The sequence below is a fragment of the Triticum dicoccoides genome, chromosome 3B, assembly GCF_002162155.2.
Source record: "Triticum dicoccoides isolate Atlit2015 ecotype Zavitan chromosome 3B, WEW_v2.0, whole genome shotgun sequence".
Lineage (NCBI taxonomy): Eukaryota > Viridiplantae > Streptophyta > Magnoliopsida > Poales > Poaceae > Triticum > Triticum dicoccoides.
This window is the reverse complement of record NC_041385.1, coordinates 310,910,213-310,923,543: the sequence shown is the minus strand read 5'-3', so window position 1 is coordinate 310,923,543 and position 13,331 is coordinate 310,910,213.

Here is a 13,331-nt window from a genome sequence, read left to right as displayed (position 1 = left end):
TCCACGAGATGAGCGCCCTTCATAATGCCATCGTAATACTTCTCGGGATAGCGATGCGCCTTGCCCTCCGGTGGACCGTCCTTCACCAGCTTCTCCGCATCCAGCTTGCCCCAATGCACCTTCGCGCGGGCAAAGGCCCGGCGGGCACCCTCAGTGCAAACGGATTGCTTGATAACTTCAAGACGCAGACAAGCATTCACCATCCGCTTGATCAGGCCGAAGTAGCTAGTGGGCAGGGGCTCACCAGGCCACATCCGGACTATGAAATCTTTGATAGCCACTTCGGCCGCCCTGTGGAGTTCGACCAACTGCTTCAGTTGGTCACTCACAGGCATAGGGTGTTCGGCCCCAGCATACTGGGACCAGAACAGCTTCTCCGTTGAGCTCCCCTCCTGGGCACGGTAGAACTCCGCGGCATCTGATATGCTGCGTGGCAGATCTACGAATGCCCCTGGGGAGCCCCGAATTCGAGTAAGTAAAAGAAACGCCTCCTCCACATGTTTGCTTTGCATAAAGAATGTCTTACCCGCCGCTATCTTCTTGGCCGCCTGGATTTCCTGCTGTGCCTTGTCGGCTTCGGCCTTGGCGTCTTTCATACTCGCAAGGGCCTTCGCAAGCTCGGCCTCTTTCATCTTAAGATCATGCTCCACGGACTCGAACTTCTTGCCGAGCTCCCGGAGCTCTTGCTGTACCTCGCCCACTCTAGCATCTTGATTTTCACGCTCCTTGCATTCCAAGGCCGCCTTGTCTTCGTCCTCGGATAGCGCTTTCTTCAGGGACGCCACTTCGGTGTGGCCCCTATTACACAGTCACGATGCTTCGTCGTTAGACTAACCAATTTTATCTATCCTTCATTTTATGAGAGCGGGGAATCACTCACCTTTGTTCTCTTCGAGCTGCCTCTTCGTGTGGTCGAGCTCTCCCTGAGCCTTCTCTAGGTCCCGCTTTAGTCCGACGACCTCGGCTGTGCGGACAACAACGGCAAGCAGCACATCCTGCTTATTCACATGCACACTTACTATTAGACTCATGCAGATTATAATTGACCCTCTGTTTGGCTTTTCTTTCCGAACACCAAACAGAGTATCAGGGGCTACTACCTATCGGGTGGTAATTTCACACATTTTTATTACTTACCTCAAAGCCTGTCAGGAGGCTGGTGCAAGCTTCAGTTAGTCCATGCTTGGCGGACAAAACCTTCTGAATCACCACACTCATAAGAGTACGGTGCTCTTCATCCATGGAAGCGCCGCGAAGCGCTTCCATCAGATAATTCGATGCCTCGGGCATAACGGAAGCCCTCGGCACGGACGGCTCGCCCTCCCTAACAAGGGGATGCCCGCCTGAGTCCGAAACCATTCCAGGTTCCGGAAGAGTGTTCGGCTGAGAGCCCAGCTTACTGCGGCTCTCATCGACACGATCTGCGGGGATATTGAACCCCGCGTGTCCGACATCTGGAATTCCGCCCTGGGGCCTCTCCAGAGTCACCTCCCCCCGCTCTGGCAGCCTTCGGGACAACACCTCCATGTCATCTGCGGGTTGAGGAGTAGTGGCCGTCGGGAGCAAGTTCATCGCTGAATCGCTCAGGGACCCATCTGAAGACGATACCTCAGGATGAACCCTGGCCGGACTACATATATGTTCGGCATTATAAAAAGACTATGAAGTAAAATCACGATAGAGTGCGAATATTTACGATCGTGCTAGGGGCTTCCCCCTGGGCAGCCACCCCTCCTCGCTATGGGCAGCCATGGTGGAGTAGTCCGAAAGGGACACCTTTCCCTTCTTGGACGTCCCGGCCTCCTCCTTCGGGGCGGCTTTCCTCTTTTTCTCCTCCCCAGTGCGGGGAGGTAGAGTTTCTTCTTGCTTCCCCCCGCCTCCGTTGGAGGAATCTGCCTCGTCGTCGTCGGACGACGAGGGTATGACGGCTTTGCGCCGGGGGCCTTTCCCAACCCCCTGGTCTGCCTTCTCAGGCCCCTCATCCTCTCCGGATGGGGTAGCCCCTTTTCTTCTTCCTCCCCTTCGGGGGAGGAGTGTGCCTCGTCATCTTCGGACGAGGCTTCTGGTACAACCTTGCACCGGAGACCCTTCCTGGTCCTCAGGGCCTTCTTTTCGGCCTTCTTCTCCGGTGCCTTGTAGGGCGCCGGGACTAGCATCTCCATCAGGAGAGCATCAGTTGGGCCTTCTGGCAGCGGAACCGGACAGTCAATCTGCTCCGCTGTCTCCACATAATCCTGATCAAATATGCACAATTACTTAAGACTCCCCCACGAATATATTGGGAAGAGCTGAATACGGTGGTAGTCAGAAAACTCACCGAACGAGGAGGCCGCGCGGCATGTAGTTAACAGTCCTCGGATGTGGGAGGAGGTACTTCGGAGGCCTTGAACAGCGCCTTCCATGTGTCTTTATGCGTCATGCCGTAGAGCCTCCGAAGCGCCTAGTGTTCGTCCGGGATGAACTCCCACAGATTAAATGCCCGCCTTTGGCACGGCAGAATCCGGCGAACGAGCATGACCTGGATTACGTTGACAAGCTTGATGTTCTTGTCCTTCGTGCTCTTAATGCAGTTTTGGAGTCTGGTCAGCTCTATAGGTTCGCCCCAGGCTAGGCCCTTCTTTTCCCAGGAGGTGAGCCGCATGGGGGTTTCGGATCGGAACTTGGGGGCCGCCGCCCAGTTGGCACCGCGCGGCTCGGTGATGTAGAACCACCCCGATTGCCACCCTTTCACGGTCTCCGTGAAGGAGCCGCTAAGCCAGGTGATGTGAGGCATCTTGCCCACCATGGCCCCTCCGCTCTCCGCTTGCTGGCCGCTCACGATCTTCGGCTTCACGCAGAAGATTTATAGCCACAAGCCAAAGTGAGGCTTGATGCGGAGGAAGGCCTCGCACACGACGATAAACGCCGAGATGTTGAGGACGAAATTTGGGGCTAGATCATGGAAATCTAGCCCGTAGTAGAACATGAGCCTGCGGACGAAGGGATGAAGTGGAAATCCCAGTCCACGGATGAAGTGGGCGACAAACACGACCCTCTCGTGAGGTTCCGGAGTTGGAATGACGTGCCCAGCGTCCGGTAGCTGGTGCGCGATGTCTGCGGCCAAGTATCCAGCCGCCCGAGGATTCGTGATATGCTTCTCCTTCACGGTGGAAGCCACCCACTTGCCTCCTGCTCCGGACATGTTTGGTTGTGCAGAGAAGACTTGGTCTAGGGCGCTGGAGCTCGAGGAGGCAAAGGTGAGAAAGGGAGGAAGAAGGCATGGGTAAAAATGGGGAACCCTTATCCCTTTATAGAGGCGATGAATGCGGTGCGCCTCCCAACTTGTCCGTTGAGAATCGCTTACTTCTCAAGCGCCACGATTGATGGCGCGGTTGGGTTACCCATATCCGTATTGATGAGAATCCCGTGATAAGGGGACACGATCTCTGCTTCGACAAGACATGTCAAGGAAACCGCCTGCCAATATGCGCTATGGCTGGTTGTGGGAAAATGGTTTGAATAATGACCCGACCGTAATAACATATCATGTCGTCTACAAAGTTGTCAACTAAAATATCATTCTCTCTATGATGGTATGTGAAGATCATTTTGCAGAACCGGACATGGTTTACATGTTCAATGATTACCTTGAAATATTCGGAGAAGGAACCCGCCTTGCAATGCCGAAGACAATACTGCGCGCCGGACTCATCGTCATTGAAGCCTGGTTCAGGGGCTAATGAGGGAGTCCTGGATTAGGTGGTATCCGGACAGCCGGACTCTATACTTCGTCCGAACTATTGGAGCGCCGGACTCAAGACTCCATCCCGTATCCGGATGGGACTCTCCTTTGCGTGGAAAACAAGCTTGGCGATCCGGATATTGTATTTCCTTCCTTCTAACCAACTCCATGTAAACCCTAGCTCTCTCTGGTGTCTATATAAACCGGAGAGGTTGGTCCTTAGAAGGCCGATCACAATTACAATCATAATCATCATAGGCTAGCTTCTAGGGTTTAGCCTCTACGATCTCGTGGTAGATCTACTCTTGTACTACTCATATCGTCAATATTAATCAAGCAGGAAGTAGGGTTTTACCTCCATCGAGAGGGCCCAAACCTGGGTAAACATTGCGTCCCTTGCTTCTTGTTACCATCAGCCTAAGACGCATAGATCGGGACCCCCTACCCGAGATCCGCCGGTTTTGACACCGACAGGGGGCGCGCCTACCCCCCTGGGTGCTCCTCCCTCCCTCGTGGCCTCCTTGTTTCTTTCTTGATGTCCACTCCAAGTCTCCTGGGTTGGGTTCCAAAAATAACTCTCCCTAAGGTTTCATTCCATTTGGACTCCATTTGATATTCATTTTCTGCGAAACACTGAAATAGGCAAAAAACAATTTGGACCAGGCTTCCGGTTAATAGGTTAGTCCCAAAAATAATATAAATGTGTATAATAAAGCGTATTAAACATCCAAAACAGATAATATAATAGCATGGAACAATCAAAAATTATGGATACGTTGGAGACGTATTATACCGCACAAGAAGAAGCCTTGATGGTATTGAAAGATAAGTTGACACATGCTCCTTTACTCCAACTTCTCGATTTTAAAAAGACTTTTGAGCTTGAATGTGATGCTAGTGGAATTAGATTAGGAGGTGTGTTATTACAAGATGGTAAACCGGTTGCATACTTTTATGGAAAAAAAGAGTGGGCCTAGTCTGAACTATTCTGCTTATGATAAGGAATTATATGCTCTTGTTCGCACTTGAGAAACATGGCATTTATGGCCCAAAGAATTTGTTACACATTATGATCATGAATCTTTGAAGCATATTAAAAGTCAAGCAAAACTGAACCATAGACATGCTAAATGGGTTGAATTCATTGAGACTTTCCCTAATGTCATAAAACACAAGAAGGGTAAAGAAAATGTTATTGCTGACGCACTATCTCGTTGCTATGCTATGCTTTCACAAGTGAACTTTAAAATGTCTGGTTTCGAGACCATCAAAGATCACTATGTGCATGAAGTTCGTCGTTAATGATGGATTTGTGTTTTGTGCTAACAAGTTATGCATTCCAGCTAGCTCCGTTCATCTTTTGTTGTTGCAGGAGGAACATGTTCTTCTTTGGTTACATTTGCGTAAAGATAGGTTTCCTGATTTGCACAAGTCAAAGCTAATGCCACGTGTTGATGGTCCTTTTATGGTGTTAGAGAAAATAATGATAATGCATATAAACCTGAGCTACCTGCAGATTTTTGGGTTAGTCCCACTTTTAACATTGCACATTTGATGCCTTACTTGGGAGAGGAAGATGAGCTCCCGTCGAGGACGACTTCAATTCAAGAAGGGGAGGATGATGAGGACATCACTAACAAAGTTACACCCACAAGCCCTACTGCTACATATACTGGACCAATTACTAGAGCTCATCCATGCCAATTAAATTACCAGGTACTTTCGCTTGGTAATGATTCTAATGTTCATGAGAATATGATGCTGCCTAAATTGGATATATTTGTTTTACTTATAAATGAAGGGCCAACCATGGACAAGAACGATGAACACTAGAGCATGATCATGAATGGAGAAGGTGGCGCACACTGGGGGAGCAAGAACAGAGTTTCTAGTGGAGTTTTCACCACTTTGGAGCCACCATGATGACATCCAAGGATATGGACGAAATATACAAGATGGCCTTTCATAAATTTCGTCTAGGGATTAATATAGGTGTTGCGCCACCTTGTGTTTCTCTCAGTCCCATGTAATTTTTAAATACTACTTATAGACTATTTCTTCAGAGTTCGAATTGTAGGGGAAATGACTCAGTAGGTGTTTTAGTCCCACCTTGTCAAGGGGGGGGGGGAGTACCCTCTCCCCCCCTACAAATGCAACACTTAAGGCACCATTTAGACTTTGGGTTTTTGTTTAGATTAAAAGTTCGCCATAGCTGCAGCTTTGCGTACTTCGTTTGTGTTCTACCACCATACAAAAACATCACAGAAGCCCACCTTCATTAATGAAGCTTTCCTCTTATATTCGTAATATTCAGATTGCAATTTCAATTTCTTGCTTGTTCTTTGTTTGCGTGCAGGACATAGACCTTTGTGGTCAGGTTGATCATGCCCCGGTGTAGTCAATAACACCCCGGAGTTGGTTTAGCGATTGCTAAGGCGCGACGTCCTCGCATGTTCGTAGTCAGACCGCCAAAGTCTACTCCACCGAAAATGATAGCCACCATCTCATCGAAAGACGAGACACCTTTGCCTCTATCAGACCTCATTCCTGTACCTCTTTTTATTATAAGTGTTTGAATCACTATTTGCCTGTTGTTTTGAGATGGATTTGACACTTTGGCATAGCTTGCTAGAGACCATCGCTTCAAGGGAATCTTCCTGTCATGGGTTCAATAACACAGGGTGACCTCTGGTGAAATAGGTGCGAGTGACCTATGGGGGAATAGGTGCGGAATACCCTTTTTAGTTCCAATACTGGATCAATAAAAAGGAGATATGACTCGCCCAAAGGAGGGAAATTCATAAACACATCCTCGTCTTCATTATCTCCATTTGCGGTTATCTCGTTCCTTTACTTTGTGCAAGATTCTACCTTATGTTTACTCTTACTTGCTTGTGCTAATCGTTGTGATTGTCATATAGATTTTCCACCTAGTTGCATATCTACATAACCTATATTTTCGTTGGGCCTAAAACTTGGGAACAAAGTTGAAATTGGAAATCGCATATTCGAGCTCCCCCTTCAGTTGATGATGTAGGGTGGAACCCTAGATGCCTGATCTTTCACGATTGGAGGGGATCCTACCAAGAACATGAAGAACATGAGGGAAAACCTGAGGAGAGAAACACTCAAATCAACAAGATTCGATTACACATGTGCTAAATCCTCTAAACGCAAAGAGATACATGATCCAGGATCAACAAGGGATGATACAAGTAGCAAGTTCTTCTTCGTGATGAGGTCTTGACGGTCTTCCCGTGAGGGGTCTTGAATCCAAGATGGATCTTCTCCGTAGAGGCCACGGTCTCTCTCGGTGGAGTAGATCCGGATGATGAGCAAAGCTCTATCTCACAAATGAGCTAAAACTATCGCTAACCCTAACTAGGAGGAGGGGGTGTCCTATTTATAGCTATAGTGCAATTGGGGGCGAGGTGAAGGGGTACATGGGCCTCGGGCCCGAAGCTCTATGCAGATAGGCGTCGGACGTTCGACAGTTACTGGATGTCTGGTGACTCGCGGGGGACCGGACGTCCGAGAAGAGTCGGAAGTCCGATGTTTTGGTTTGGGTGTGGATTTGTCGGTCGTCCGGTCGGGGCCGGTCGTCCGGGCGCTGGAGGATGTCGGACGTCCGGTTGGTGTCGGTCGTCCGAACACTATAGGTCTCGCTGACTGGGACTTGGGCAAGCTGGTGAAGACTCCAGTCATCGGACGTCCGGTAATGACCGGTCGTCCGTTGACTCTCGGACGTCCGAGAGCTGTAGCTTCCTGGCAGCTCTTCTCTTGTTCCTCGCGCTTGGTGTCCTCGCCGTCTTGTCCAATGATCATAGCTATTCCATGGCCTTCCTCTTGGTTCCTGGTCATGCATAGCACATATGTTTGAGGTAGTAGCCATGTCTCACCTGTGGAAAGTGACGATTCAGAGAGGAGCGAGTTCACCTTTTGTCCAATGGCGTATGTTCGAGGTCTCGTCATATGTCCTCTTGGGGCTTGGAGAGTAGTCGGAGTGTACATGGGTATGAACGTGGGATGCTCCGCATCATCTCCCCCCCTGCCCCTTAGGAAAGATCCGACCTCGGGTCGTGATCCTCATCACCATGGAAACGGTTGTCGTGGATGGACTTGTAGTTAGACGGAGTTGAAGACATTGTGCAGTCCAAGTACTCCAAGGTGTCGCCGGAGTGGTATACATGGAAGAAGAGAAAACACAAACGACACTCGGAAATACAATGGTTAGCGCACCCAAAGTGTCCATCAAGTAAGTATGAGTCCGTGCAGCAAGATTGTTCATGACAAAGCGCATGAAGCTTATGAAGATGATGTAGAATGATATGTAAAACATTCATGAGAGAAAATTCATTTGCGTGCACACAATGGTATGGTAGTTGTCATGGTGCACAAAGCTACAAATTCTACGATTGTGCAAAATGATGTCATAATGGGACAGTGTATCAAAAGCATGAACATAGTAATTGGTGCTCAGTGTGACTATGTGATCATGCAAATATTAGTGGGCAATATGATCATGATGTATGAATATGCCATCAAGAAAGAAAATTTGCTAAGGAAATGCACAAGCGTATATATCATGGATGAGAGGGGCAACTAATGGACACAAGAAAGTGAGTAAGAATACAAGTGGATATATCACTTGTATGGTTGCACTCAATACAAGTGGATATTAGAGGGGCAACTAATGGACACAAGAGACAATGATCAAGATATATCATGTGAGAGGCATGAACATATATATCATCAACCCAAGAAAGTGAGTAAGAACGGAACATGGGTGATGCGACAAAGCAAGCAATCATAATGATCAAGTCAAGCAAGCTAGTAGTGCGAAGATGCAACATACTAGAGGGAATCATGGCAAGCATGTCATGTGTGCAAATAGTGGTCATGAATAATGCACATGACATGTCACAAGCATGAAAGCAATATATGATCAAAATATCATCAATGTATTGGCGAGAGGTCATATGTGAATAGTAATGGGACATCATGACTCTCCCAACACAACAAGCATCAATAGCATGGGGCACAAAGAAATCGTGGCAATAGCTACTAGTATCTCCACCAAGCATGCAAATACACATAGGAGTAGCATAATGGTGAAACATGGGTAATGCAAGCAAGGGTCACAATTGCATGGCAAAATCATGTAAAGAGGCATAATATGCAAAGTGAACACGATAAAATGGGTATAATGTAACAAGTGGTAAATAACCCATAGCCGTGTGAGAGCCACGTAAAAGAGATGCGCATAGTCGTTGCACGAAGGGAACGGTGGTAAGGACAATTCACGTGATCCCGAAGCGTCGTTGCTCTCATGAGATCGTTTCGTCAACTCTGGGATTGAGTGGTTGGCGAGTATATGTGAGTACACAAAATAAACGCAAAGGGAAAATTGTGTGTGCATGGTAGATGTACACATCATCCATCATGATGCGCACGTGCATGTGTTGGCTAGCACAAAATATCCAATGCTCAAATAAATGAGATGCATGGTATAGAAACATGTCATCCATCATGAGAGGTTTGTTATTATGTATAGCATAATGGAGACTCAAATTGTGTAATGCATCACGTGTAGATCATTGTTATTCATGGAATGCATATGATGCACACAATCATGGTAATCATGCAAGTTATGGAATGCATCAAGATCTCCTAGTATGTATGAGGAAACTATGGGGGTCTCCTCATGAGCATTAATGGAAACATCACATGGAGAATATTGACAACATCCAAAACAAAGCATATTTGGTTGTATGTGGTTACGACATGGGATAGTAGATGAATTGCGCAAATCATATAAAGGAAGCATGGCAATATCATTGCAGGAAAAACAAAAGCCAAAGACCATCATCTCGTCATCTATGCCATAAGTGCATATGGGATTTATTTTAATGGGGCATGCATAGTTACTATGTTGAGAATATAATGATGCAATATGGGAGATCTCACCCATAGCATATGACAAGTTCAATGGATTGTCAAACATGAAGTGACCAATAGAATTTTCACATGATATCCTATGAAGCAATGCATCACAACTAGGCAACTCAACATGCTCATCATCATATTCATAATAAATTGGTAAGTCATGACATGAGGAAGTCGCACTAGCATGAAGCATGGTAATAGGTTGATCAACATCATGCAAGCAATCATTGGTAAGATAGTCCACTTGTGGGACAAGTGAAGTACCATCACCTATGTTACCTTTGGAGTGTCGCTCATGTGTTGTAGGTGAGGTTACAACTTGATGGTACCATGTGGGGTGCATATTCTTTCACCATGGCCATCGGTTTTCCCATTGGAGGGATGGACTCGTCGAGGGTAGGCATGTCGTCATGTATGAGACCTAGCACCAAAGAAAACACACTCGGAGTAGGGGGTAAGTTGTTAGAGATCATAGTGGCCTCACATGCCGTGTCAACTACCTCACTCGCTAAGTGTTGTGGCTCACTCACTCCCTCGAGGATGCTCTCACTCGTATGGTTGGTGTAGTCACTCAAATGGCTCTCAATCTCACGTAGCATGTGTGACATGCTTTCATGTGTGGGGCTAGTGGTGGTCACAGTCATCCTCTCATAGGAAATGCACTCAATGTCACATATGGTGGAGTCACTCATGTCACTCGTGGGGTGGTGTCTCTCCTCACATGGCAATTGCGGCATCTCATGATATATGGGTGTCGGAGAGGTGCAAACGTCTCCATGCTCAACTCCTTGCCGCCTTGGTTGAAGGGATAGTCCCATGCTCAACCTCCTCATCCATAACGCCTCCAAAGATGAATGGCGTAGGATGTGGAAAATCATCACTCTCCTATGAGACAAAAGATGAAGTCTCGAGTGCGGTCTCGTAGCTTGACTCGGAGTAGGAGTCCCATTGGGGCGCCGTCTTTATGTTGAAGAGGCTCGCGCTCGTCGCCGTGGTCGAAGGGTATGGCCCTTGCTTGACCTTCTTGTCACCGTCTTGTTGTTGGAGGCCCATATGATGTGGCACCTCATAGCTCGTCTCCATGACCGAAGGGAATTTCCCATGCTCGGCCATCTTTCTTGAGGGTCTTCTGAAGATGGAACTGTCGCCCTCGCTTGTAGGTGGTCGCCTTGGACTTGATGAAGTCAATGTAGGCGTACTCATCGGAAGTAGGCAAAGATGCTGTATGTCCAAAGGCAAAGATGCCTTGATAACACTTGGCGAAGATGCCAAAGTGGTGGTGGTAGCCGTAGCTTCCTCTTGGTGGTGCTTGTCTTGTGATCTTCTCTTGTGCTCTTGAAGCTTGGCCTTGGCGTGTAGTAGAGCTTGTTTGGACTTGTAAGTTTGCACTTGGCGAGCATCTTCATGATGATGGTGTCGTTGTTGTGCTTGAGCTCGTAGTAGATGTCGTTCGTCGTTGTCATGCACATGATGTTTGGAGGTGACTTTCCCTTCACGACGATGTTGATCATGATGATCGCCATGTAGATGTGGACGTGGACGACTTATGCTTGCAACATTTTTGCGCTCCGAGGACTTGTGGCTTGAACGTCACCGCCTTGAAGATGACGAAGGGGAAAGAGACTTGTAGTCGACCAACATTTCTTGTAGCTCCTCCATGTGTTTGTTGTTGTAGTTGAACAAGCTGTGGTTGTAGTCCCTTTTCCTTGCTTCAGATTGTCGTAAGTCAGTGGGGATGTTCTCAAGGCCTTGCATTGCTCGTTGTAGTCCGAAGTGGGGAGTTGTGTTGTTGTAGTTGTACGGGCCATCATTGTCATCAAAGACTGGAGATGAAATGCCTTGCCTATCCATCACAAGACTCGAGCAAATATGAGTGGAAGAAAGGATAAGAACTAGAGCAAATGTGCCTTATCCGATGTTGAAGATGGATCAAAGATCACTCAGTGATGTAACAAGGAAATAGCACAATTGGTACAGATCTCGTCGATTTCTCACACCTACACAAATAAGGCTTATGGTGGAGCTCAGTGAGGATAGTGGCGCAAAAATTTGATGCAAAATGTTAGCAAGAGTCAATAATGTTGAAAGATATTCACAAACTAGCAAGTAAAACAAGTAGACCAATAGAAATATGTGGCACACAGAAACACACACATGGATAAATAAATGGGGTCGTGCAACCAAGGAATGAGCTCAAAATGTGGAATCCACTAAAAGCGCTCATGTTGCACAACTCAAGAGAGACACTAGCACGATTGCTCTATAGGCGGATATGATACTTGTGCACAACCTATGATATGCAAAATGTATCAACTTTCTATCCCAAGTATGCTATATATGTATGATGTTCCGGTGTTCTCTCACGATGATCCAAGATGATCGGATATGACAATCTTATATGCAATGTGGTATGATGCTATGGCACTTGCTTACAAGCTCTTTGTTTTTCTCTTTTGCTTAAAAGCTTATTCTTTTCTTGTATGGCCACTTTTGCACAATGCACAAACCAAGATAATTAGTGTGTATATGCAGGAACAATCTTGTGACACAACAGATGATATGATACCAAGATGCTATGGTATGTATGCAAAGGGAGGTGTAGATCACTAATATGCACAAGTAGCGTGGCCCGGCAATACTCAAATGGCAAGTCTCGATAGGAAAGTGACTCAAAATGGTCTAGGGGTTACCAATGCATTGGAAAGGGGAATATACAATGGCGTCGTCGAGGTTACCGTCCATATGTACGATGATGACCTCGTGGTGATGATGAGTGGCGGTGTTCTTGTTGTTGACTGTTCCTAATTAGCCGACACACCTTAGGAAATTGAAAAACCAACAACAACAACAACAACAACAACAAAGCCTTTAGTCCCAAACAATTTGGGGTAGGCTAGAGGTGAAACCCATAAGATCTCGCAACCAACTCATGGCTCTGGCACATGGATAGCAAGCTTCCACGCACCCCTGTCCATAGCTAGCTCTTTGGTAATACTCCAATCATTCAGGTCTCTCTTAACGGACTCCTCCCATGTCAAATTCGGTCTACCCCGCCCTCTCTTGAAATTCTCCGCACACTTTAGCCGTCCGCTATGCACTGGAGCTTCTGGAGGCCTGTGCTGAATATGCCCAAACCATCTCAGACGATGTTGGACAAGCTTCTCTTCAATTGGTACTGCCCCAACTATATCTCGTATATCATCATTTCGGACTAGATCCTTCCTTGTGTGGCCACACATCCATCTCAACATACGCATCTCCGCCACACCTAACTGTTGAACATGTCGCCTTTTAGTCGGCCAACACTCAGCGCCATACAACATTGTGGGTCGAACTGTCGTCCTGTAGAACTTGCCTTTTAGCTTTTGTGGCACTCTCTTGTCACAGAGAATGCCAGAAGCTTGGCGCCACTTCATCCACCCGGCTTTGGTTCGATGGTTCACATCTTCATCAATACCCCCATCCTCCTACAGCATTGACCCCAAGTACCGAAAGGTGTCCTTCTGAGGTACCACCTGGCCATCAAGGCTAACCTCCTCCTCCTCACACCTAGTAGTACTGAAACCGCACATCATGTACTCGGTTTTAGTTCTACTAAGCCTAAACCCTTTCAATTCCAAGGTTTGTCTCCATAACTCTAACTTCCTATTTACCCCCGTACGAC